The 26,726-nt window shown below is 33.2% G+C and overlaps 21 non-coding genes across 21 annotated transcripts; all 21 read left to right on the plus strand.

Annotated features, from left to right (window-relative positions):
• Positions 1 to 1,924: 1,924 nt before the first annotated feature.
• On the plus strand, positions 1,925 to 1,996 carry trnaq-cug (transfer RNA glutamine (anticodon CUG)). The gene has a single exon. It is a non-coding gene; the product is annotated as a tRNA-Gln (tRNA).
• A 1,019-nt stretch (positions 1,997 to 3,015) lies between these two features.
• Positions 3,016 to 3,087, plus strand: trnaq-cug (transfer RNA glutamine (anticodon CUG)). The gene has a single exon. It is a non-coding gene; the product is annotated as a tRNA-Gln (tRNA).
• Positions 3,088 to 4,286: 1,199 nt separating this feature from the next.
• trnaq-cug (transfer RNA glutamine (anticodon CUG)) lies at positions 4,287 to 4,358 on the plus strand. Its single transcript has one exon. It is a non-coding gene; the product is annotated as a tRNA-Gln (tRNA).
• A 1,019-nt stretch (positions 4,359 to 5,377) lies between these two features.
• On the plus strand, positions 5,378 to 5,449 carry trnaq-cug (transfer RNA glutamine (anticodon CUG)). The gene has a single exon. It is a non-coding gene; the product is annotated as a tRNA-Gln (tRNA).
• A 1,199-nt stretch (positions 5,450 to 6,648) lies between these two features.
• Positions 6,649 to 6,720, plus strand: trnaq-cug (transfer RNA glutamine (anticodon CUG)). Its single transcript has one exon. It is a non-coding gene; the product is annotated as a tRNA-Gln (tRNA).
• A 1,019-nt stretch (positions 6,721 to 7,739) lies between these two features.
• On the plus strand, positions 7,740 to 7,811 carry trnaq-cug (transfer RNA glutamine (anticodon CUG)). Its single transcript has one exon. It is a non-coding gene; the product is annotated as a tRNA-Gln (tRNA).
• A 1,019-nt stretch (positions 7,812 to 8,830) lies between these two features.
• trnaq-cug (transfer RNA glutamine (anticodon CUG)) lies at positions 8,831 to 8,902 on the plus strand. Its single transcript has one exon. It is a non-coding gene; the product is annotated as a tRNA-Gln (tRNA).
• Positions 8,903 to 9,921: 1,019 nt separating this feature from the next.
• Positions 9,922 to 9,993, plus strand: trnaq-cug (transfer RNA glutamine (anticodon CUG)). Its single transcript has one exon. It is a non-coding gene; the product is annotated as a tRNA-Gln (tRNA).
• A 1,019-nt stretch (positions 9,994 to 11,012) lies between these two features.
• Positions 11,013 to 11,084, plus strand: trnaq-cug (transfer RNA glutamine (anticodon CUG)). The gene has a single exon. It is a non-coding gene; the product is annotated as a tRNA-Gln (tRNA).
• A 1,199-nt stretch (positions 11,085 to 12,283) lies between these two features.
• Positions 12,284 to 12,355, plus strand: trnaq-cug (transfer RNA glutamine (anticodon CUG)). Its single transcript has one exon. It is a non-coding gene; the product is annotated as a tRNA-Gln (tRNA).
• Positions 12,356 to 13,374: 1,019 nt separating this feature from the next.
• Positions 13,375 to 13,446, plus strand: trnaq-cug (transfer RNA glutamine (anticodon CUG)). Its single transcript has one exon. It is a non-coding gene; the product is annotated as a tRNA-Gln (tRNA).
• A 1,199-nt stretch (positions 13,447 to 14,645) lies between these two features.
• Positions 14,646 to 14,717, plus strand: trnaq-cug (transfer RNA glutamine (anticodon CUG)). The gene has a single exon. It is a non-coding gene; the product is annotated as a tRNA-Gln (tRNA).
• Positions 14,718 to 15,736: 1,019 nt separating this feature from the next.
• trnaq-cug (transfer RNA glutamine (anticodon CUG)) lies at positions 15,737 to 15,808 on the plus strand. Its single transcript has one exon. It is a non-coding gene; the product is annotated as a tRNA-Gln (tRNA).
• A 1,219-nt stretch (positions 15,809 to 17,027) lies between these two features.
• On the plus strand, positions 17,028 to 17,099 carry trnaq-uug (transfer RNA glutamine (anticodon UUG)). The gene has a single exon. It is a non-coding gene; the product is annotated as a tRNA-Gln (tRNA).
• A 1,037-nt stretch (positions 17,100 to 18,136) lies between these two features.
• trnaq-uug (transfer RNA glutamine (anticodon UUG)) lies at positions 18,137 to 18,208 on the plus strand. Its single transcript has one exon. It is a non-coding gene; the product is annotated as a tRNA-Gln (tRNA).
• Positions 18,209 to 19,407: 1,199 nt separating this feature from the next.
• On the plus strand, positions 19,408 to 19,479 carry trnaq-cug (transfer RNA glutamine (anticodon CUG)). The gene has a single exon. It is a non-coding gene; the product is annotated as a tRNA-Gln (tRNA).
• A 1,199-nt stretch (positions 19,480 to 20,678) lies between these two features.
• Positions 20,679 to 20,750, plus strand: trnaq-cug (transfer RNA glutamine (anticodon CUG)). The gene has a single exon. It is a non-coding gene; the product is annotated as a tRNA-Gln (tRNA).
• A 1,219-nt stretch (positions 20,751 to 21,969) lies between these two features.
• Positions 21,970 to 22,041, plus strand: trnaq-cug (transfer RNA glutamine (anticodon CUG)). Its single transcript has one exon. It is a non-coding gene; the product is annotated as a tRNA-Gln (tRNA).
• Positions 22,042 to 23,260: 1,219 nt separating this feature from the next.
• On the plus strand, positions 23,261 to 23,332 carry trnaq-uug (transfer RNA glutamine (anticodon UUG)). The gene has a single exon. It is a non-coding gene; the product is annotated as a tRNA-Gln (tRNA).
• Positions 23,333 to 24,551: 1,219 nt separating this feature from the next.
• trnaq-uug (transfer RNA glutamine (anticodon UUG)) lies at positions 24,552 to 24,623 on the plus strand. Its single transcript has one exon. It is a non-coding gene; the product is annotated as a tRNA-Gln (tRNA).
• Positions 24,624 to 25,842: 1,219 nt separating this feature from the next.
• On the plus strand, positions 25,843 to 25,914 carry trnaq-uug (transfer RNA glutamine (anticodon UUG)). Its single transcript has one exon. It is a non-coding gene; the product is annotated as a tRNA-Gln (tRNA).
• The last annotated feature ends 812 nt before the right edge of the window (positions 25,915 to 26,726 follow it).

The following is a 26,726-nucleotide window of genomic DNA, read 5'->3' on the forward strand; positions in this document are numbered from 1 at the left end:
TCAGGCCAGTTGCTGTCCTTGTTGTGTTCTTTGGATGTGAGAAACAATGTGTGTGTATGTGTGAGTGCTGTTTTAGGCGTGGATCTAATGTACCAGACCTATCTACTCTACTAGAGATGTTTTGTCTGACCCAGTTGTTTATGTCATTCTAAAGTCTTGGACCCTTTTAAGGTCATCGATTGTGCAGCATGAACAGAGTGGAAAAGTACCAGCTAGGAACATTTAGGAAAATAAAGAATATGAATTTATAATGTCTAAGAACAAAGCCAATCATAACACTAGTCTCTCAAATAATTGAGTGTACCAAAAAAAGAGGGGAAAAATGATGGGAGACTTATTTACATTTACAGTTATACACATTTTGTGTGCTGCCCCCTACAGTAGGCTTTAGTAACATCCAAAGCACTGTGGTATGTTGGGGTGTTGCCACAATACAGGTTCGAATCCCACAAGAAACATGAAAATTAAATGGATTGATAAACCTTGCAATAAGTGCAGAGGTGTGTGTAAACAATGTTGAGAAGATAAGAGAATAGAGAAAAGTGGATATAGTGTACGTTTTCCTCCTTTTTTCTCCTTTTCTTTTTCTCTCTTTTCCCCCCCTCCTTCCTCTTTTTTTTCCTTTTCCCCCCTTTCGGGCAGTCCCTTTTGCCCCATTTTGTAGGGAATGGTCAGCACTTTGGACTCTGAATCCAGCGATCCGAGTTCAAATCTCGGTGGAACCTGATCTTTGCTATCAACAACCAATTCTTCCCTTTGTCATGTTTGATGAGAATGCTGAATCTGTCATATATGAATACCTCACTTACAGTTACTCATTTGATGCAAGTTCTCATACACAGCTGCTGCACAAACAGACTCCAACAACACCTTTATCCCCCTGGCCGTAAGACTGTACAACTCTTCTCTGGGTGGCCAGGGATAATCATGATTAAACCCATATTCACATGCATATCAGAACTGTTTGCACATGAGCACATCACACAATTTCATATTCATTTTTTCATACTTATATCCTATTACACTTTTACAGTAATGCGCTGCATTATCATGTTATTATGTTGTTACTAGGGCTGTCAAACGATTATTTTTTAATGGCGATTAATCACACTTTTTCCATAGTTAACTCACGATTATTCTCTATTTTGAAAATTTAGTTAGAATCAAATAAACACAAAGAAAAAATGTCTTTTATCTTTATATCTATAAATTATATAGCCTGTATATACCCTGTAAACCTTTCTTTCTTTGCCTCTGTCACAACTTTGCGATTAATCGCGATTAATCACACTTTTTCCATAGTTAACTCACGATTATTCTCTATTTTGTAAATTTAGTTAGAATCAAATAAACACAAAGAAAAATTGGCTTTTCTCTTTATATCTATACATTATATACCCTGTATATATACCCTGTAAACCTTTCTTTCTTTGCCTCTGTCACAACTTCATTTAAGAGTGCTTCAAACTCATATTATCTAAATGCTTTGAAATAAGTCTTAAGATTAAGAAATAAGACTGAAATAACTCATTTGTGCTTTTCTCTTTTAGATAATGGTTCAAACGAATTAATCAACAATGGTTAATATTTTGTATTAATGGTCATATTCTCCGTTATAATATAAAATAGGCCCATTTTTTATGTAAATGAGTTCATTTTGGGTTACTGAACCAGTCCAGATTTTTATTTTGAACTATCTACCTGAACATTTCCAAGCTTACGGTGAAGACTTTCTGTTTGATTTTTGAATATTCACATTTGAACTGGAAGAAGGGTTTAAAAGTGAAAGCACTTTGATATTTAGTTTATTCTTTTCCAGGAGTTCAGATGTAACTGGGCAAATCGACTTCATTTGGTCAGACCTTTGGCAAAGTGCATAGAGAGGAAGAATTTTTTTTTTTTGAAGTTATGATACTGTATGTAGGGTTCCATGGTGTAATGGTCAGCACTTTGGACTCTGAATCCAGCGATCCGAGTTCAAATCTCGGTGGAACCTGATCTTTGCTATCAACAACCAATTCTTCCCTTTGTCATGTTTGATGAGAACGCTGAATCTGTCATATATGAATACCTCACTTACAGTTACTCATTTGATGCAAGTTCTCATACACAGCTGCTGCACAAACAGACTGCAACAACACCTTTATCCCCCTGGCCGTAAGACTGTACAACTCTTCTCTGGGTGGCCAGGGATAATCATGATTAAACCCATATTCACATGCATATCAGAACTGTTTGCACATGAGCACATCACACAATTTCATATTCATTTTTTCATACTTATATCCTATTACACTTTTACAGTAATGCGCTGCATTATCATGTTATTATGTTGTTACTAGGGCTGTCAAACGATTATTTTTTAATGGCGATTAATCACACTTTTTCCATAGTTAACTCACGATTATTCTCTATTTTGAAAATTTAGTTAGAATCAAATAAACACAAAGAAAAATTGGCTTTTCTCTTTATATCTATACATTATATACCCTGTATATATACCCTGTAAACCTTTCTTTCTTTGCCTCTGTCACAACTTCATTTAAGAGTGCTTCAAACTCATATTATCTAAATGCTTTGAAATAAGTCTTAAGATTAAGAAATAAGACTGAAATAACTCATTTGTGCTTTTCTCTTTTAGATAATGGTTCAAACGAATTAATCAACAATGGTTAATATTTTGTATTAATGGTCATATTCTCCGTTATAATATAAAATAGGCCCATTTTTTATGTAAATGAGTTCATTTTGGGTTACTGAACCAGTCCAGATTTTTATTTTGAAGTATTTACCTGAACATTTCCAAGCTTACGGTGAAGACTTTCTGTTTGATTTTAGAATATTCACATTTGAACTGGAAGAAGGGTTTAAAAGTGAAAGCACTTTTATATTTAGTTTATTCTTTTCCAGGAGTTCAGATGTAACTGGGCAAATCGACTTCATTTGGTCAGACCTTTGGCAAAGTGCATAGAGAGGAAGAATTTTTTTTTTTTGAAGTTATGATACTGTATGTAGGGTTCCATGGTGTAATGGTCAGCACTTTGGACTCTGAATCCAGCGATCCGAGTTCAAATCTCGGTGGAACCTGATCTTTGCTATCAACAACCAATTCTTCCCTTTGTCATGTTTGATGAGAATGCTGAATCTGTCATATATGAATACCTCACTTACAGTTACTCATTTGATGCAAGTTCTCATACACAGCTGCTGCACAAACAGACTCCAACAACACCTTTATCCCCCTGGCCGTAAGACTGTACAACTCTTCTCTGGGTGGCCAGGGATAATCATGATTAAACCCATATTCACATGCATATCAGAACTGTTTGCACATGAGCACATCACACAATTTCATATTCATTTTTTCATACTTATATCCTATTACACTTTTACAGTAATGCGCTGCATTATCATGTTATTATGTTGTTACTAGGGCTGTCAAACGATTATTTTTTAATGGCGATTAATCACACTTTTTCCATAGTTAACTCACGATTATTCTCTATTTTGAAAATTTAGTTAGAATCAAATAAACACAAAGAAAGAATGTCTTTTATCTTTATATCTATAAATTATATAGCCTGTATATACCCTGTAAACCTTTCTTTCTTTGCCTCTGTCACAACTTTGCGATTAATCGCGATTAATCACACTTTTTCCATAGTTAACTCACGATTATTCTCTATTTTGTAAATTTAGTTAGAATCAAATAAACACAAAGAAAAATTGGCTTTTCTCTTTATATCTATACATTATATACCCTGTATATATACCCTGTAAACCTTTCTTTCTTTGCCTCTGTCACAACTTCATTTAAGAGTGCTTCAAACTCATATTATCTAAATGCTTTGAAATAAGTCTTAAGATTAAGAAATAAGACTGAAATAACTCATTTGTGCTTTTCTCTTTTAGATAATGGTTCAAACGAATTAATCAACAATGGTTAATATTTTGTATTAATGGTCATATTCTCCGTTATAATATAACATAGGCCCATTTTTTATGTAAATGAGTTCATTTTGGGTTACTGAACCAGTCCAGATTTTTATTTTGAACTATCTACCTGAACATTTCCAAGCTTACGGTGAAGACTTTCTGTTTGATTTTTGAATATTCACATTTGAACTGGAAGAAGGGTTTAAAAGTGAAAGCACTTTGATATTTAGTTTATTCTTTTCCAGGAGTTCAGATGTAACTGGGCAAATCGACTTCATTTGGTCAGACCTTTGGCAAAGTGCATAGAGAGGAAGAATTTTTTTTTTTTGAAGTTATGATACTGTATGTAGGGTTCCATGGTGTAATGGTCAGCACTTTGGACTCTGAATCCAGCGATCCGAGTTCAAATCTCGGTGGAACCTGATCTTTGCTATCAACAACCAATTCTTCCCTTTGTCATGTTTGATGAGAACGCTGAATCTGTCATATATGAATACCTCACTTACAGTTACTCATTTGATGCAAGTTCTCATACACAGCTGCTGCACAAACAGACTGCAACAACACCTTTATCCCCCTGGCCGTAAGACTGTACAACTCTTCTCTGGGTGGCCAGGGATAATCATGATTAAACCCATATTCACATGCATATCAGAACTGTTTGCACATGAGCACATCACACAATTTCATATTCATTTTTTCATACTTATATCCTATTACACTTTTACAGTAATGCGCTGCATTATCATGTTATTATGTTGTTACTAGGGCTGTCAAACGATTATTTTTTAATGGCGATTAATCACACTTTTTCCATAGTTAACTCACGATTATTCTCTATTTTGAAAATTTAGTTAGAATCAAATAAACACAAAGAAAAATTGGCTTTTCTCTTTATATCTATACATTATATACCCTGTATATATACCCTGTAAACCTTTCTTTCTTTGCCTCTGTCACAACTTCATTTAAGAGTGCTTCAAACTCATATTATCTAAATGCTTTGAAATAAGTCTTAAGATTAAGAAATAAGACTGAAATAACTCATTTGTGCTTTTCTCTTTTAGATAATGGTTCAAACGAATTAATCAACAATGGTTAATATTTTGTATTAATGGTCATATTCTCCGTTATAATATAAAATAGGCCCATTTTTTATGTAAATGAGTTCATTTTGGGTTACTGAACCAGTCCAGATTTTTATTTTGAAGTATTTACCTGAACATTTCCAAGCTTACGGTGAAGACTTTCTGTTTGATTTTAGAATATTCACATTTGAACTGGAAGAAGGGTTTAAAAGTGAAAGCACTTTTATATTTAGTTTATTCTTTTCCAGGAGTTCAGATGTAACTGGGCAAATCGACTTCATTTGGTCAGACCTTTGGCAAAGTGCATAGAGAGGAAGAATTTTTTTTTTTTGAAGTTATGATACTGTATGTAGGGTTCCATGGTGTAATGGTCAGCACTTTGGACTCTGAATCCAGCGATCCGAGTTCAAATCTCGGTGGAACCTGATCTTTGCTATCAACAACCAATTCTTCCCTTTGTCATGTTTGATGAGAATGCTGAATCTGTCATATATGAATACCTCACTTACAGTTACTCATTTGATGCAAGTTCTCATACACAGCTGCTGCACAAACAGACTCCAACAACACCTTTATCCCCCTGGCCGTAAGACTGTACAACTCTTCTCTGGGTGGCCAGGGATAATCATGATTAAACCCATATTCACATGCATATCAGAACTGTTTGCACATGAGCACATCACACAATTTCATATTCATTTTTTCATACTTATATCCTATTACACTTTTACAGTAATGCGCTGCATTATCATGTTATTATGTTGTTACTAGGGCTGTCAAACGATTATTTTTTAATGGCGATTAATCACACTTTTTCCATAGTTAACTCACGATTATTCTCTATTTTGAAAATTTAGTTAGAATCAAATAAACACAAAGAAAGAATGTCTTTTATCTTTATATCTATAAATTATATAGCCTGTATATACCCTGTAAACCTTTCTTTCTTTGCCTCTGTCACAACTTTGCGATTAATCGCGATTAATCACACTTTTTCCATAGTTAACTCACGATTATTCTCTATTTTGTAAATTTAGTTAGAATCAAATAAACACAAAGAAAAATTGGCTTTTCTCTTTATATCTATACATTATATACCCTGTATATATACCCTGTAAACCTTTCTTTCTTTGCCTCTGTCACAACTTCATTTAAGAGTGCTTCAAACTCATATTATCTAAATGCTTTGAAATAAGTCTTAAGATTAAGAAATAAGACTGAAATAACTCATTTGTGCTTTTCTCTTTTAGATAATGGTTCAAACGAATTAATCAACAATGGTTAATATTTTGTATTAATGGTCATATTCTCCGTTATAATATAAAATAGGCCCATTTTTTATGTAAATGAGTTCATTTTGGGTTACTGAACCAGTCCAGATTTTTATTTTGAACTATCTACCTGAACATTTCCAAGCTTACGGTGAAGACTTTCTGTTTGATTTTTGAATATTCACATTTGAACTGGAAGAAGGGTTTAAAAGTGAAAGCACTTTGATATTTAGTTTATTCTTTTCCAGGAGTTCAGATGTAACTGGGCAAATCGACTTCATTTGGTCAGACCTTTGGCAAAGTGCATAGAGAGGAAGAATTTTTTTTTTTTGAAGTTATGATACTGTATGTAGGGTTCCATGGTGTAATGGTCAGCACTTTGGACTCTGAATCCAGCGATCCGAGTTCAAATCTCGGTGGAACCTGATCTTTGCTATCAACAACCAATTCTTCCCTTTGTCATGTTTGATGAGAACGCTGAATCTGTCATATATGAATACCTCACTTACAGTTACTCATTTGATGCAAGTTCTCATACACAGCTGCTGCACAAACAGACTGCAACAACACCTTTATCCCCCTGGCCGTAAGACTGTACAACTCTTCTCTGGGTGGCCAGGGATAATCATGATTAAACCCATATTCACATGCATATCAGAACTGTTTGCACATGAGCACATCACACAATTTCATATTCATTTTTTCATACTTATATCCTATTACACTTTTACAGTAATGCGCTGCATTATCATGTTATTATGTTGTTACTAGGGCTGTCAAACGATTATTTTTTAATGGCGATTAATCACACTTTTTCCATAGTTAACTCACGATTATTCTCTATTTTGAAAATTTAGTTAGAATCAAATAAACACAAAGAAAAATTGGCTTTTCTCTTTATATCTATACATTATATACCCTGTATATATACCCTGTAAACCTTTCTTTCTTTGCCTCTGTCACAACTTCATTTAAGAGTGCTTCAAACTCATATTATCTAAATGCTTTGAAATAAGTCTTAAGATTAAGAAATAAGACTGAAATAACTCATTTGTGCTTTTCTCTTTTAGATAATGGTTCAAACGAATTAATCAACAATGGTTAATATTTTGTATTAATGGTCATATTCTCCGTTATAATATAAAATAGGCCCATTTTTTATGTAAATGAGTTCATTTTGGGTTACTGAACCAGTCCAGATTTTTATTTTGAAGTATTTACCTGAACATTTCCAAGCTTACGGTGAAGACTTTCTGTTTGATTTTAGAATATTCACATTTGAACTGGAAGAAGGGTTTAAAAGTGAAAGCACTTTTATATTTAGTTTATTCTTTTCCAGGAGTTCAGATGTAACTGGGCAAATCGACTTCATTTGGTCAGACCTTTGGCAAAGTGCATAGAGAGGAAGAATTTTTTTTTTTTGAAGTTATGATACTGTATGTAGGGTTCCATGGTGTAATGGTCAGCACTTTGGACTCTGAATCCAGCGATCCGAGTTCAAATCTCGGTGGAACCTGATCTTTGCTATCAACAACCAATTCTTCCCTTTGTCATGTTTGATGAGAATGCTGAATCTGTCATATATGAATACCTCACTTACAGTTACTCATTTGATGCAAGTTCTCATACACAGCTGCTGCACAAACAGACTCCAACAACACCTTTATCCCCCTGGCCGTAAGACTGTACAACTCTTCTCTGGGTGGCCAGGGATAATCATGATTAAACCCATATTCACATGCATATCAGAACTGTTTGCACATGAGCACATCACACAATTTCATATTCATTTTTTCATACTTATATCCTATTACACTTTTACAGTAATGCGCTGCATTATCATGTTATTATGTTGTTACTAGGGCTGTCAAACGATTATTTTTTAATGGCGATTAATCACACTTTTTCCATAGTTAACTCACGATTATTCTCTATTTTGAAAATTTAGTTAGAATCAAATAAACACAAAGAAAAATTGGCTTTTCTCTTTATATCTATACATTATATACCCTGTATATATACCCTGTAAACCTTTCTTTCTTTGCCTCTGTCACAACTTCATTTAAGAGTGCTTCAAACTCATATTATCTAAATGCTTTGAAATAAGTCTTAAGATTAAGAAATAAGACTGAAATAACTCATTTGTGCTTTTCTCTTTTAGATAATGGTTCAAACGAATTAATCAACAATGGTTAATATTTTGTATTAATGGTCATATTCTCCGTTATAATATAAAATAGGCCCATTTTTTATGTAAATGAGTTCATTTTGGGTTACTGAACCAGTCCAGATTTTTATTTTGAAGTATTTACCTGAACATTTCCAAGCTTACGGTGAAGACTTTCTGTTTGATTTTAGAATATTCACATTTGAACTGGAAGAAGGGTTTAAAAGTGAAAGCACTTTTATATTTAGTTTATTCTTTTCCAGGAGTTCAGATGTAACTGGGCAAATCGACTTCATTTGGTCAGACCTTTGGCAAAGTGCATAGAGAGGAAGAATTTTTTTTTTTTGAAGTTATGATACTGTATGTAGGGTTCCATGGTGTAATGGTCAGCACTTTGGACTCTGAATCCAGCGATCCGAGTTCAAATCTCGGTGGAACCTGATCTTTGCTATCAACAACCAATTCTTCCCTTTGTCATGTTTGATGAGAACGCTGAATCTGTCATATATGAATACCTCACTTACAGTTACTCATTTGATGCAAGTTCTCATACACAGCTGCTGCACAAACAGACTGCAACAACACCTTTATCCCCCTGGCCGTAAGACTGTACAACTCTTCTCTGGGTGGCCAGGGATAATCATGATTAAACCCATATTCACATGCATATCAGAACTGTTTGCACATGAGCACATCACACAATTTCATATTCATTTTTTCATACTTATATCCTATTACACTTTTACAGTAATGCGCTGCATTATCATGTTATTATGTTGTTACTAGGGCTGTCAAACGATTATTTTTTAATGGCGATTAATCACACTTTTTCCATAGTTAACTCACGATTATTCTCTATTTTGAAAATTTAGTTAGAATCAAATAAACACAAAGAAAAATTGGCTTTTCTCTTTATATCTATACATTATATACCCTGTATATATACCCTGTAAACCTTTCTTTCTTTGCCTCTGTCACAACTTCATTTAAGAGTGCTTCAAACTCATATTATCTAAATGCTTTGAAATAAGTCTTAAGATTAAGAAATAAGACTGAAATAACTCATTTGTGCTTTTCTCTTTTAGATAATGGTTCAAACGAATTAATCAACAATGGTTAATATTTTGTATTAATGGTCATATTCTCCGTTATAATATAAAATAGGCCCATTTTTTATGTAAATGAGTTCATTTTGGGTTACTGAACCAGTCCAGATTTTTATTTTGAAGTATTTACCTGAACATTTCCAAGCTTACGGTGAAGACTTTCTGTTTGATTTTAGAATATTCACATTTGAACTGGAAGAAGGGTTTAAAAGTGAAAGCACTTTTATATTTAGTTTATTCTTTTCCAGGAGTTCAGATGTAACTGGGCAAATCGACTTCATTTGGTCAGACCTTTGGCAAAGTGCATAGAGAGGAAGAATTTTTTTTTTTTGAAGTTATGATACTGTATGTAGGGTTCCATGGTGTAATGGTCAGCACTTTGGACTCTGAATCCAGCGATCCGAGTTCAAATCTCGGTGGAACCTGATCTTTGCTATCAACAACCAATTCTTCCCTTTGTCATGTTTGATGAGAATGCTGAATCTGTCATATATGAATACCTCACTTACAGTTACTCATTTGATGCAAGTTCTCATACACAGCTGCTGCACAAACAGACTCCAACAACACCTTTATCCCCCTGGCCGTAAGACTGTACAACTCTTCTCTGGGTGGCCAGGGATAATCATGATTAAACCCATATTCACATGCATATCAGAACTGTTTGCACATGAGCACATCACACAATTTCATATTCATTTTTTCATACTTATATCCTATTACACTTTTACAGTAATGCGCTGCATTATCATGTTATTATGTTGTTACTAGGGCTGTCAAACGATTATTTTTTAATGGCGATTAATCACACTTTTTCCATAGTTAACTCACGATTATTCTCTATTTTGAAAATTTAGTTAGAATCAAATAAACACAAAGAAAAATTGGCTTTTCTCTTTATATCTATACATTATATACCCTGTATATATACCCTGTAAACCTTTCTTTCTTTGCCTCTGTCACAACTTCATTTAAGAGTGCTTCAAACTCATATTATCTAAATGCTTTGAAATAAGTCTTAAGATTAAGAAATAAGACTGAAATAACTCATTTGTGCTTTTCTCTTTTAGATAATGGTTCAAACGAATTAATCAACAATGGTTAATATTTTGTATTAATGGTCATATTCTCCGTTATAATATAAAATAGGCCCATTTTTTATGTAAATGAGTTCATTTTGGGTTACTGAACCAGTCCAGATTTTTATTTTGAAGTATTTACCTGAACATTTCCAAGCTTACGGTGAAGACTTTCTGTTTGATTTTAGAATATTCACATTTGAACTGGAAGAAGGGTTTAAAAGTGAAAGCACTTTTATATTTAGTTTATTCTTTTCCAGGAGTTCAGATGTAACTGGGCAAATCGACTTCATTTGGTCAGACCTTTGGCAAAGTGCATAGAGAGGAAGAATTTTTTTTTTTTGAAGTTATGATACTGTATGTAGGGTTCCATGGTGTAATGGTCAGCACTTTGGACTCTGAATCCAGCGATCCGAGTTCAAATCTCGGTGGAACCTGATCTTTGCTATCAACAACCAATTCTTCCCTTTGTCATGTTTGATGAGAATGCTGAATCTGTCATATATGAATACCTCACTTACAGTTACTCATTTGATGCAAGTTCTCATACACAGCTGCTGCACAAACAGACTCCAACAACACCTTTATCCCCCTGGCCGTAAGACTGTACAACTCTTCTCTGGGTGGCCAGGGATAATCATGATTAAACCCATATTCACATGCATATCAGAACTGTTTGCACATGAGCACATCACACAATTTCATATTCATTTTTTCATACTTATATCCTATTACACTTTTACAGTAATGCGCTGCATTATCATGTTATTATGTTGTTACTAGGGCTGTCAAACGATTATTTTTTAATGGCGATTAATCACACTTTTTCCATAGTTAACTCACGATTATTCTCTATTTTGAAAATTTAGTTAGAATCAAATAAACACAAAGAAAGAATGTCTTTTATCTTTATATCTATAAATTATATAGCCTGTATATACCCTGTAAACCTTTCTTTCTTTGCCTCTGTCACAACTTTGCGATTAATCGCGATTAATCACACTTTTTCCATAGTTAACTCACGATTATTCTCTATTTTGTAAATTTAGTTAGAATCAAATAAACACAAAGAAAAATTGGCTTTTCTCTTTATATCTATACATTATATACCCTGTATATATACCCTGTAAACCTTTCTTTCTTTGCCTCTGTCACAACTTCATTTAAGAGTGCTTCAAACTCATATTATCTAAATGCTTTGAAATAAGTCTTAAGATTAAGAAATAAGACTGAAATAACTCATTTGTGCTTTTCTCTTTTAGATAATGGTTCAAACGAATTAATCAACAATGGTTAATATTTTGTATTAATGGTCATATTCTCCGTTATAATATAACATAGGCCCATTTTTTATGTAAATGAGTTCATTTTGGGTTACTGAACCAGTCCAGATTTTTATTTTGAACTATCTACCTGAACATTTCCAAGCTTACGGTGAAGACTTTCTGTTTGATTTTTGAATATTCACATTTGAACTGGAAGAAGGGTTTAAAAGTGAAAGCACTTTGATATTTAGTTTATTCTTTTCCAGGAGTTCAGATGTAACTGGGCAAATCGACTTCATTTGGTCAGACCTTTGGCAAAGTGCATAGAGAGGAAGAATTTTTTTTTTTTGAAGTTATGATACTGTATGTAGGGTTCCATGGTGTAATGGTCAGCACTTTGGACTCTGAATCCAGCGATCCGAGTTCAAATCTCGGTGGAACCTGATCTTTGCTATCAACAACCAATTCTTCCCTTTGTCATGTTTGATGAGAACGCTGAATCTGTCATATATGAATACCTCACTTACAGTTACTCATTTGATGCAAGTTCTCATACACAGCTGCTGCACAAACAGACTGCAACAACACCTTTATCCCCCTGGCCGTAAGACTGTACAACTCTTCTCTGGGTGGCCAGGGATAATCATGATTAAACCCATATTCACATGCATATCAGAACTGTTTGCACATGAGCACATCACACAATTTCATATTCATTTTTTCATACTTATATCCTATTACACTTTTACAGTAATGCGCTGCATTATCATGTTATTATGTTGTTACTAGGGCTGTCAAACGATTATTTTTTAATGGCGATTAATCACACTTTTTCCATAGTTAACTCACGATTATTCTCTATTTTGAAAATTTAGTTAGAATCAAATAAACACAAAGAAAAATTGGCTTTTCTCTTTATATCTATACATTATATACCCTGTATATATACCCTGTAAACCTTTCTTTCTTTGCCTCTGTCACAACTTCATTTAAGAGTGCTTCAAACTCATATTATCTAAATGCTTTGAAATAAGTCTTAAGATTAAGAAATAAGACTGAAATAACTCATTTGTGCTTTTCTCTTTTAGATAATGGTTCAAACGAATTAATCAACAATGGTTAATATTTTGTATTAATGGTCATATTCTCCGTTATAATATAAAATAGGCCCATTTTTTATGTAAATGAGTTCATTTTGGGTTACTGAACCAGTCCAGATTTTTATTTTGAAGTATTTACCTGAACATTTCCAAGCTTACGGTGAAGACTTTCTGTTTGATTTTAGAATATTCACATTTGAACTGGAAGAAGGGTTTAAAAGTGAAAGCACTTTTATATTTAGTTTATTCTTTTCCAGGAGTTCAGATGTAACTGGGCAAATCGACTTCATTTGGTCAGACCTTTGGCAAAGTGCATAGAGAGGAAGAATTTTTTTTTTTTGAAGTTATGATACTGTATGTAGGGTTCCATGGTGTAATGGTCAGCACTTTGGACTCTGAATCCAGCGATCCGAGTTCAAATCTCGGTGGAACCTGATCTTTGCTATCAACAACCAATTCTTCCCTTTGTCATGTTTGATGAGAATGCTGAATCTGTCATATATGAATACCTCACTTACAGTTACTCATTTGATGCAAGTTCTCATACACAGCTGCTGCACAAACAGACTCCAACAACACCTTTATCCCCCTGGCCGTAAGACTGTACAACTCTTCTCTGGGTGGCCAGGGATAATCATGATTAAACCCATATTCACATGCATATCAGAACTGTTTGCACATGAGCACATCACACAATTTCATATTCATTTTTTCATACTTATATCCTATTACACTTTTACAGTAATGCGCTGCATTATCATGTTATTATGTTGTTACTAGGGCTGTCAAACGATTATTTTTTAATGGCGATTAATCACACTTTTTCCATAGTTAACTCACGATTATTCTCTATTTTGAAAATTTAGTTAGAATCAAATAAACACAAAGAAAGAATGTCTTTTATCTTTATATCTATAAATTATATAGCCTGTATATACCCTGTAAACCTTTCTTTCTTTGCCTCTGTCACAACTTTGCGATTAATCGCGATTAATCACACTTTTTCCATAGTTAACTCACGATTATTCTCTATTTTGTAAATTTAGTTAGAATCAAATAAACACAAAGAAAAATTGGCTTTTCTCTTTATATCTATACATTATATACCCTGTATATATACCCTGTAAACCTTTCTTTCTTTGCCTCTGTCACAACTTCATTTAAGAGTGCTTCAAACTCATATTATCTAAATGCTTTGAAATAAGTCTTAAGATTAAGAAATAAGACTGAAATAACTCATTTGTGCTTTTCTCTTTTAGATAATGGTTCAAACGAATTAATCAACAATGGTTAATATTTTGTATTAATGGTCATATTCTCCGTTATAATATAAAATAGGCCCATTTTTTATGTAAATGAGTTCATTTTGGGTTACTGAACCAGTCCAGATTTTTATTTTGAACTATCTACCTGAACATTTCCAAGCTTACGGTGAAGACTTTCTGTTTGATTTTTGAATATTCACATTTGAACTGGAAGAAGGGTTTAAAAGTGAAAGCACTTTGATATTTAGTTTATTCTTTTCCAGGAGTTCAGATGTAACTGGGCAAATCGACTTCATTTGGTCAGACCTTTGGCAAAGTGCATAGAGAGGAAGAATTTTTTTTTTTTGAAGTTATGATACTGTATGTAGGGTTCCATGGTGTAATGGTCAGCACTTTGGACTCTGAATCCAGCGATCCGAGTTCAAATCTCGGTGGAACCTGATCTTTGCTATCAACAACCAATTCTTCCCTTTGTCATGTTTGATGAGAACGCTGAATCTGTCATATATGAATACCTCACTTACAGTTACTCATTTGATGCAAGTTCTCATACACAGCTGCTGCACAAACAGACTGCAACAACACCTTTATCCCCCTGGCCGTAAGACTGTACAACTCTTCTCTGGGTGGCCAGGGATAATCATGATTAAACCCATATTCACATGCATATCAGAACTGTTTGCACATGAGCACATCACACAATTTCATATTCATTTTTTCATACTTATATCCTATTACACTTTTACAGTAATGCGCTGCATTATCATGTTATTATGTTGTTACTAGGGCTGTCAAACGATTATTTTTTAATGGCGATTAATCACACTTTTTCCATAGTTAACTCACGATTATTCTCTATTTTGAAAATTTAGTTAGAATCAAATAAACACAAAGAAAAATTGGCTTTTCTCTTTATATCTATACATTATATACCCTGTATATATACCCTGTAAACCTTTCTTTCTTTGCCTCTGTCACAACTTCATTTAAGAGTGCTTCAAACTCATATTATCTAAATGCTTTGAAATAAGTCTTAAGATTAAGAAATAAGACTGAAATAACTCATTTGTGCTTTTCTCTTTTAGATAATGGTTCAAACGAATTAATCAACAATGGTTAATATTTTGTATTAATGGTCATATTCTCCGTTATAATATAAAATAGGCCCATTTTTTATGTAAATGAGTTCATTTTGGGTTACTGAACCAGTCCAGATTTTTATTTTGAAGTATTTACCTGAACATTTCCAAGCTTACGGTGAAGACTTTCTGTTTGATTTTAGAATATTCACATTTGAACTGGAAGAAGGGTTTAAAAGTGAAAGCACTTTTATATTTAGTTTATTCTTTTCCAGGAGTTCAGATGTAACTGGGCAAATCGACTTCATTTGGTCAGACCTTTGGCAAAGTGCATAGAGAGGAAGAATTTTTTTTTTTTGAAGTTATGATACTGTATGTAGGGTTCCATGGTGTAATGGTCAGCACTTTGGACTCTGAATCCAGCGATCCGAGTTCAAATCTCGGTGGAACCTGATCTTTGCTATCAACAACCAATTCTTCCCTTTGTCATGTTTGATGAGAATGCTGAATCTGTCATATATGAATACCTCACTTACAGTTACTCATTTGATGCAAGTTCTCATACACAGCTGCTGCACAAACAGACTCCAACAACACCTTTATCCCCCTGGCCGTAAGACTGTACAACTCTTCTCTGGGTGGCCAGGGATAATCATGATTAAACCCATATTCACATGCATATCAGAACTGTTTGCACATGAGCACATCACACAATTTCATATTCATTTTTTCATACTTATATCCTATTACACTTTTACAGTAATGCGCTGCATTATCATGTTATTATGTTGTTACTAGGGCTGTCAAACGATTATTTTTTAATGGCGATTAATCACACTTTTTCCATAGTTAACTCACGATTATTCTCTATTTTGAAAATTTAGTTAGAATCAAATAAACACAAAGAAAAAATGTCTTTTATCTTTATATCTATAAATTATATAGCCTGTATATACCCTGTAAACCTTTCTTTCTTTGCCTCTGTCACAACTTTGCGATTAATCGCGATTAATCACACTTTTTCCATAGTTAACTCACGATTATTCTCTATTTTGTAAATTTAGTTAGAATCAAATAAACACAAAGAAAAATTGGCTTTTCTCTTTATATCTATACATTATATACCCTGTATATATACCCTGTAAACCTTTCTTTCTTTGCCTCTGTCACAACTTCATTTAAGAGTGCTTCAAACTCATATTATCTAAATGCTTTGAAATAAGTCTTAAGATTAAGAAATAAGACTGAAATAACTCATTTGTGCTTTTCTCTTTTAGATAATGGTTCAAACGAATTAATCAACAATGGTTAATATTTTGTATTAATGGTCATATTCTCCGTTATAATATAAAATAGGCCCATTTTTTATGTAAATGAGTTCATTTTGGGTTACTGAACCAGTCCAGATTTTTATTTTGAACTATCTACCTGAACATTTCCAAGCTTACGGTGAAGACTTTCTGTTTGATTTTAGAATATTCACATTTGAACTGGAAGAAGGGTTTAAAAGTGAAAGCACTTTGATATTTAGTTTATTCTTTTCCAGGAGTTCAGATGTAACTGGGCAAATCGACTTCATTTGTTCATCTGTCAAACTTTGTTCAGACCTTTGGCAAAGTGCATATAGAGGAAGAATTTTTTTTTTTTTTAGAGTTATGATACTGTATGTAGGGTTCCATGGTGTAATGGTCAGCACTTTGGACTTTGAATCCAGCGATCCGAGTTCAAATCTCGGTGGAACCTGATCTTCGCTTTCAACAACCAATTCTTCCCTTTATCATGTTTGATGAGAATGCTGAATCTGTCATATATGAATACCTCACTTACAGTTACTCATTTGATGCAAGTTCTCATACACAGCTGCTGCACAAACAGACTCCAACAACACCTTTATCCCCCTGGCCGTAAGACTGTACAACTCTTCTCTGGGTGGCCAGGGATAATCATGATTAAACCCATATTCACATGCATATCAGAACTGTTTGCACATGAGCACATCACACAATTTCATATTCATTTTTTCATACTTATATCCTATTACACTTTTACAGTAATGCGCTGCATTATCATGTTATTATGTTGTTACTAGGGCTGTCAAACGATTATTTTTTAATGGCGATTAATCACACTTTTTCCATAGTTAACTCACGATTATTCTCTATTTTGAAAATTTAGTTAGAATCAAATAAACACAAAGAAAAAATGTCTTTTATCTTTATATCTATAAATTATATAGCCTGTATATACCCTGTAAACCTTTCTTTCTTTGCCTCTGTCACAACTTCATTTAAGAGTGCTTCAAACTCATATTATCTAAATGCTTTGAAATAAGTCTTAAGATTAAGAAATAAGACTGAAATAACTCATTTGTGCTTTTCTCTTTTAGATAATGGTTCAAACGAATTAATCAACAATGGTTAATATTTTGTATTAATGGTCATATTCTCCGTTATAATATAAAATAGGCCCATTTTTTATGTAAATGAGTTCATTTTGGGTTACTGAACCAGTCCAGATTTTTATTTTGAACTATCTACCTGAACATTTCCAAGCTTACGGTGAAGACTTTCTGTTTGATTTTAGAATATTCACATTTGAACTGGAAGAAGGGTTTAAAAGTGAAAGCACTTTGATATTTAGTTTATTCTTTTCCAGGAGTTCAGATGTAACTGGGCAAATCGACTTCATTTGTTCATCTGTCAAACTTTGTTCAGACCTTTGGCAAAGTGCATATAGAGGAAGAATTTTTTTTTTTTTTAGAGTTATGATACTGTATGTAGGGTTCCATGGTGTAATGGTCAGCACTTTGGACTTTGAATCCAGCGATCCGAGTTCAAATCTCGGTGGAACCTGATCTTCGCTTTCAACAACCAATTCTTCCCTTTGTCATGTTTGATGAGAATGCTGAATCTGTCATATATGAATACCTCACTTACAGTTACTCATTTGATGCAAGTTCTCATACACAGCTGCTGCACAAACAGACTCCAACAACACCTTTATCCCCCTGGCCGTAAGACTGTACAACTCTTCTCTGGGTGGCCAGGGATAATCATGATTAAACCCATATTCACATGCATATCAGAACTGTTTGCACATGAGCACATCACACAATTTCATATTCATTTTTTCATACTTATATCCTATTACACTTTTACAGTAATGCGCTGCATTATCATGTTATTATGTTGTTACTAGGGCTGTCAAACGATTATTTTTTAATGGCGATTAATCACACTTTTTCCATAGTTAACTCACGATTATTCTCTATTTTGAAAATTTAGTTAGAATCAAATAAACACAAAGAAAAAATGTCTTTTATCTTTATATCTATAAATTATATAGCCTGTATATACCCTGTAAACCTTTCTTTCTTTGCCTCTGTCACAACTTTGCGATTAATCGCGATTAATCACACTTTTTCCATAGTTAACTCACGATTATTCTCTATTTTGTAAATTTAGTTAGAATCAAATAAACACAAAGAAAAATTGGCTTTTCTCTTTATATCTATACATTATATACCCTGTATATATACCCTGTAAACCTTTCTTTCTTTGCCTCTGTCACAACTTCATTTAAGAGTGCTTCAAACTCATATTATCTAAATGCTTTGAAATAAGTCTTAAGATTAAGAAATAAGACTGAAATAACTCATTTGTGCTTTTCTCTTTTAGATAATGGTTCAAACGAATTAATCAACAATGGTTAATATTTTGTATTAATGGTCATATTCTCCGTTATAATATAAAATAGGCCCATTTTTTATGTAAATGAGTTCATTTTGAGTTACTGAACCAGTCCAGATTTTTATTTTGAAGTATTTACCTGAACATTTCCAAGCTTACGGTGAAGACTTTCTGTTTGATTTTAGAATATTCACATTTGAACTGGAAGAAGGGTTTAAAAGTGAAAGCACTTTTATATTTAGATTCTTCTTTTCCAGGAGTTCAGATGTAACTGGGCAAATCGACTTCATTTGGTCAGACCTTTGGCAAAGTGCATATAGAGGAAGAATTTTTTTTTTTTGAAGTTATGATACTGTATGTAGGGTTCCATGGTGTAATGGTCAGCACTTTGGACTCTGAATCCAGCGATCCGAGTTCAAATCTCGGTGGAACCTGATCTTCGCTTTCAACAACCAATTCTTCCCTTTGTCATGTTTGATGAGAATGCTGAATCTGTCATATATGAATACCTCACTTACAGTTACTCATTTGATGCAAGTTCTCATACACAGCTGCTGCACAAACAGACTCCAACAACACCTTTATCCCCCTGGCCGTAAGACTGTACAACTCTTCTCTGGGTGGCCAGGGATAATCATGATTAAACCCATATTCACATGCATATCAGAACTGTTTGCACATGAGCACATCACACAATTTCATATTCATTTTTTCATACTTATATCCTATTACACTTTTACAGTAATGCGCTGCATTATCATGTTATTATGTTGTTACTAGGGCTGTCAAACGATTATTTTTTAATGGCGATTAATCACACTTTTTCCATAGTTAACTCACGATTATTCTCTATTTTGAAAATTTAGTTAGAATCAAATAAACACAAAGAAAAAATGTCTTTTATCTTTATATATATAAATTATATAGCCTGTATATACCCTGTAAACCTTTCTTTCTTTGCCTCTGTCACAACTTTGCGATTAATCGCGATTAATCACACTTTTTCCATAGTTAACTCACGATTATTCTCTATTTTGTAAATTTAGTTAGAATCAAATAAACACAAAGAAAAATTGGCTTTTCTCTTTATATCTATACATTATATACCCTGTATATATACCCTGTAAACCTTTCTTTCTTTGCCTCTGTCACAACTTCATTTAAGAGTGCTTCAAACTCATATTATCTAAATGCTTTGAAATAAGTCTTAAGATTAAGAAATAAGACTGAAATAACTCATTTGTGCTTTTCTCTTTTAGATAATGGTTCAAACGAATTAATCAACAATGGTTAATATTTTGTATTAATGGTCATATTCTCCGTTATAATATAAAATAGGCCCATTTTTTATGTAAATGAGTTCATTTTGGGTTACTGAACCAGTCCAGATCTTTATTTTGAAGTATTTACCTGAACATTTCCAAGCTTACGGTGAAGACTTTCTGTTTGATTTTAGAATATTCACATTTGAACTGGAAGAAGGGTTTAAAAGTGAAAGCACTTTTATATTTAGATTCTTCTTTTCCAGGAGTTCAGATGTAACTGGGCAAATCGACTTCATTTGGTCAGACCTTTGGCAAAGTGCATAGAGAGGAAGAATTTTTTTTTTTTGAAGTTATGATACTGTATGTAGGGTTCCATGGTGTAATGGTCAGCACTTTGGACTCTGAATCCAGCGATCCGAGTTCAAATCTCGGTGGAACCTGATCTTTGCTATCAACAACCAATTCTTCCCTTTGTCATGTTTGATGAGAACGCTGAATCTGTCATATATGAATACCTCACTTACAGTTACTCATTTGATGCAAGTTCTCATACACAGCTGCTGCACAAACAGACTGCAACAACACCTTTATCCCCCTGGCCGTAAGACTGTATAACTCTTCTCTGGGTGGCCAGGGATAATCATGATTAAACCCATATTCACATGCATATCAGAACTGTTTGCACATGAGCACATCACACAATTTCATATTCATTTTTTCATACTTATATCCTATTACACTTTTACAGTAATGCGCTGCATTATCATGTTATTATGTTGTTACTAGGGCTGTCAAACGATTATTTTTTAATGGCGATTAATCACACTTTTTCCATAGTTAACTCACGATTATTCTCTATTTTGAAAATTTAGTTAGAATCAAATAAACACAAAGAAAAAATGTCTTTTATCTTTATATCTATAAATTATATAGCCTGTATATACCCTGTAAACCTTTCTTTCTTTGCCTCTGTCACAACTTTGCGATTAATCGCGATTAATCACACTTTTTCCATAGTTAACTCACGATTATTCTCTATTTTGTAAATTTAGTTAGAATCAAATAAACACAAAGAAAAATTGGCTTTTCTCTTTATATCTATACATTATATACCCTGTATATATACCCTGTAAACCTTTCTTTCTTTGCCTCTGTCACAACTTCATTTAAGAGTGCTTCAAACTCATATTATCTAAATGCTTTGAAATAAGTCTTAAGATTAAGAAATAAGACTGAAATAACTCATTTGTGCTTTTCTCTTTTAGATAATGGTTCAAACGAATTAATCAACAATGGTTAATATTTTGTATTAATGGTCATATTCTCCGTTATAATATAAAATAGGCCCATTTTTTATGTAAATGAGTTCATTTTGGGTTACTGAACCAGTCCAGATTTTTATTTTGAACTATCTACCTGAACATTTCCAAGCTTACGGTGAAGACTTTCTGTTTGATTTTAGAATATTCACATTTGAACTGGAAGAAGGGTTTAAAAGTGAAAGCACTTTGATATTTAGTTTATTCTTTTCCAGGAGTTCAGATGTAACTGGGCAAATCGACTTCATTTGTTCATCTGTCAAACTTTGTTCAGACCTTTGGCAAAGTGCATATAGAGGAAGAATTTTTTTTTTTTTTAGAGTTATGATACTGTATGTAGGGTTCCATGGTGTAATGGTCAGCACTTTGGACTCTGAATCCAGCGATGCGAGTTCAAATCTCGGTGGAACCTGATCTTCGCTTTCAACAACCAATTCTTCCCTTTGTCATGTTTGATGAGAATGCTGAATCTGTCATATATGAATACCTCACTTACAGTTACTCATTTGATGCAAGTTCTCATACACAGCTGCTGCACAAACAGACTCCAACAACACCTTTATCCCCCTGGCCGTAAGACTGTACAACTCTTCTCTGGGTGGCCAGGGATAATCATGATTAAACCCATATTCACATGCATATCAGAACTGTTTGCACATGAGCACATCACACAATTTCATATTCATTTTTTCATACTTATATCCTATTACACTTTTACAGTAATGCGCTGCATTATCATGTTATTATGTTGTTACTAGGGCTGTCAAACGATTATTTTTTAATGGCGATTAATCACACTTTTTCCATAGTTAACTCACGATTATTCTCTATTTTGAAAATTTAGTTAGAATCAAATAAACACAAAGAAAAAATGTCTTTTATCTTTATATCTATAAATTATATAGCCTGTATATACCCTGTAAACCTTTCTTTCTTTGCCTCTGTCACAACTTTGCGATTAATCGCGATTAATCACACTTTTTCCATAGTTAACTCACGATTATTCTCTATTTTGTAAATTTAGTTAGAATCAAATAAACACAAAGAAAAATTGGCTTTTCTCTTTTTATCTATACATTATATACCCTGTATATATACCCTGTAAACCTTTCTTTCTTTGCCTCTGTCACAACTTCATTTAAGAGTGCTTCAAACTCATATTATCTAAATGCTTTGAAATAAGTCTTAAGATTAAGAAATAAGACTGAAATAACTCATTTGTGCTTTTCTCTTTTAGATAATGGTTCAAACGAATTAATCAACAATGGTTAATATTTTGTATTAATGGTCATATTCTCCGTTATAATATAAAATAGGCCCATTTTTTATGTAAATGAGTTCATTTTGGGTTACTGAACCAGTCCAGATTTTTATTTTGAACTATCTACCTGAACATTTCCAAGCTTACGGTGAAGACTTTCTGTTTGATTTTAGAATATTCACATTTGAACTGGAAGAAGGGTTTAAAAGTGAAAGCACTTTGATATTTAGTTTATTCTTTTCCAGGAGTTCAGATGTAACTGGGCAAATCGACTTCATTTGTTCATCTGTCAAACTTTGTTCAGACCTTTGGCAAAGTGCATATAGAGGAAGAATTTTTTTTTTTTTTAGAGTTATGATACTGTATGTAGGGTTCCATGGTGTAATGGTCAGCACTTTGGACTTTGAATCCAGCGATCCGAGTTCAAATCTCGGTGGAACCTGATCTTCGCTTTCAACAACCAATTCTTCCCTTTGTCATGTTTGATGAGAATGCTGAATCTGTCATATATGAATACCTCACTTACAGTTACTCATTTGATGCAAGTTCTCATACACAGCTGCTGCACAAACAGACTCCAACAACACCTTTATCCCCCTGGCCGTAAGACTGTACAACTCTTCTCTGGGTGGCCAGGGATAATCATGATTAAACCCATATTCACATGCATATCAGAACTGTTTGCACATGAGCACATCACACAATTTCATATTCATTTTTTCATACTTATATCCTATTACACTTTTACAGTAATGCGCTGCATTATCATGTTATTATGTTGTTACTAGGGCTGTCAAACGATTATTTTTTAATGGCGATTAATCACACTTTTTCCATAGTTAACTCACGATTATTCTCTATTTTGAAAATTTAGTTAGAATCAAATAAACACAAAGAAAAAATGTCTTTTATCTTTATATCTATAAATTATATAGCCTGTATATACCCTGTAAACCTTTCTTTCTTTGCCTCTGTCACAACTTTGTGATTAATCGCGATTAATCACACTTTTTCCATAGTTAACTCACGATTATTCTCTATTTTGTAAATTTAGTTAGAATCAAATAAACACAAAGAAAAATTGGCTTTTCTCTTTATATCTATACATTATATACCCTGTATATATACCCTGTAAACCTTTCTTTCTTTGCCTCTGTCACAACTTCATTTAAGAGTGCTTCAAACTCATATTATCTAAATGCTTTGAAATAAGTCTTAAGATTAAGAAATAAGACTGAAATAACTCATTTGTGCTTTTCTCTTTTAGATAATGGTTCAAACGAATTAATCAACAATGGTTAATATTTTGTATTAATGGTCATATTCTCCGTTATAATATAAAATAGGCCCATTTTTTATGTAAATGAGTTCATTTTGGGTTACTGAACCAGTCCAGATTTTTATTTTGAAGTATTTACCTGAACATTTCCAAGCTTACGGTGAAGACTTTCTGTTTGATTTTAGAATATTCACATTTGAACTGGAAGAAGGGTTTAAAAGTGAAAGCACTTTGATATTTAGTTTATTCTTTTCCAGGAGTTCAGATGTAACTGGGCAAATCGACTTCATTTGTTCATCTGTCAAACTTTGTTCAGACCTTTGGCAAAGTGCATATAGAGGAAGAATTTTTTTTTTTTTTAGAGTTATGATACTGTATGTAGGGTTCCATGGTGTAATGGTCAGCACTTTGGACTTTGAATCCAGCGATCCGAGTTCAAATCTCGGTGGAACCTGATCTTCGCTATCAACAACCAATTCTTCCCTTTGTCATGTTTGATGAGAACGCTGAATCTGTCATATATGAATACCTCACTTACAGTTACTCATTTGATGCAAGTTCTCATACACAGCTGCTGCACAAACAGACTCCAACAACACCTTTATCCCCCTGGCCGTAAGACTGTACAACTCTTCTCTGGGTGGCCAGGGATAATCATGATTAAACCCATATTCACATGCATATCAGAACTGTTTGCACATGAGCACATCACACAATTTCATATTCAATTTTTCATACTTATATCCTATTACACTTTTACAGTAATGCGCTGCATTATCATGTTATTATGTTGTTACTAGGGCTGTCAAACGATTATTTTTTAATGGCGATTAATCACACTTTTTCCATAGTTAACTCACGATTATTCTCTATTTTGAAAATTTAGTTAGAATCAAATAAACACAAAGAAAAAATGTCTTTTATCTTTATATCTATAAATTATATAGCCTGTATATACCCTGTAAACCTTTCTTTCTTTGCCTCTGTCACAACTTTGCGATTAATCGCGATTAATCACACTTTTTCCATAGTTAACTCACGATTATTCTCTATTTTGTAAATTTAGTTAGAATCAAATAAACACAAAGAAAAATTGGCTTTTCTCTTTTTATCTATACATTATATACCCTGTATATATACCCTGTAAACCTTTCTTTCTTTGCCTCTGTCACAACTTCATTTAAGAGTGCTTCAAACTCATATTATCTAAATGCTTTGAAATAAGTCTTAAGATTAAGAAATAAGACTGAAATAACTCATTTGTGCTTTTCTCTTTTAGATAATGGTTCAAACGAATTAATCAACAATGGTTAATATTTTGTATTAATGGTCATATTCTCCGTTATAATATAAAATAGGCCCATTTTTTATGTAAATGAGTTCATTTTGGGTTACTGAACCAGTCCAGATTTTTATTTTGAACTATCTACCTGAACATTTCCAAGCTTACGGTGAAGACTTTCTGTTTGATTTTAGAATATTCACATTTGAACTGGAAGAAGGGTTTAAAAGTGAAAGCACTTTGATATTTAGTTTATTCTTTTCCAGGAGTTCAGATGTAACTGGGCAAATCGACTTCATTTGTTCATCTGTCAAACTTTGTTCAGACCTTTGGCAAAGTGCATATAGAGGAAGAATTTTTTTTTTTTTTAGAGTTATGATACTGTATGTAGGGTTCCATGGTGTAATGGTCAGCACTTTGGACTTTGAATCCAGCGATGCGAGTTCAAATCTCGGTGGAACCTGATCTTCGCTTTCAACAACCAATTCTTCCCTTTGTCATGTTTGATGAGAATGCTGAATCTGTCATATATGAATACCTCACTTACAGTTACTCATTTGATGCAAGTTCTCATACACAGCTGCTGCACAAACAGACTCCAACAACACCTTTATCCCCCTGGCCGTAAGACTGTACAACTCTTCTCTGGGTGGCCAGGGATAATCATGATTAAACCCATATTCACATGCATATCAGAACTGTTTGCACATGAGCACATCACACAATTTCATATTCATTTTTTCATACTTATATCCTATTACACTTTTACAGTAATGCGCTGCATTATCATGTTATTATGTTGTTACTAGGGCTGTCAAACGATTATTTTTTAATGGCGATTAATCACACTTTTTCCATAGTTAACTCACGATTATTCTCTATTTTGAAAATTTAGTTAGAATCAAATAAACACAAAGAAAAAATGTCTTTTATCTTTATATCTATAAATTATATAGCCTGTATATACCCTGTAAACCTTTCTTTCTTTGCCTCTGTCACAACTTTGCGATTAATCGCGATTAATCACACTTTTTCCATAGTTAACTCACGATTATTCTCTATTTTGTAAATTTAGTTAGAATCAAATAAACACAAAGAAAAATTGGCTTTTCTCTTTTTATCTATACATTATATACCCTGTATATATACCCTGTAAACCTTTCTTTCTTTGCCTCTGTCACAACTTCATTTAAGAGTGCTTCAAACTCATATTATCTAAATGCTTTGAAATAAGTCTTAAGATTAAGAAATAAGACTGAAATAACTCATTTGTGC

This window comes from Leuresthes tenuis, unplaced genomic scaffold (assembly GCF_036924035.1).
Source record: "Leuresthes tenuis unplaced genomic scaffold, fLeuTen1.0.hap1 SCAF_14, whole genome shotgun sequence".
NCBI classification, from domain to species: Eukaryota; Metazoa; Chordata; class Actinopteri; order Atheriniformes; family Atherinopsidae; genus Leuresthes; species Leuresthes tenuis.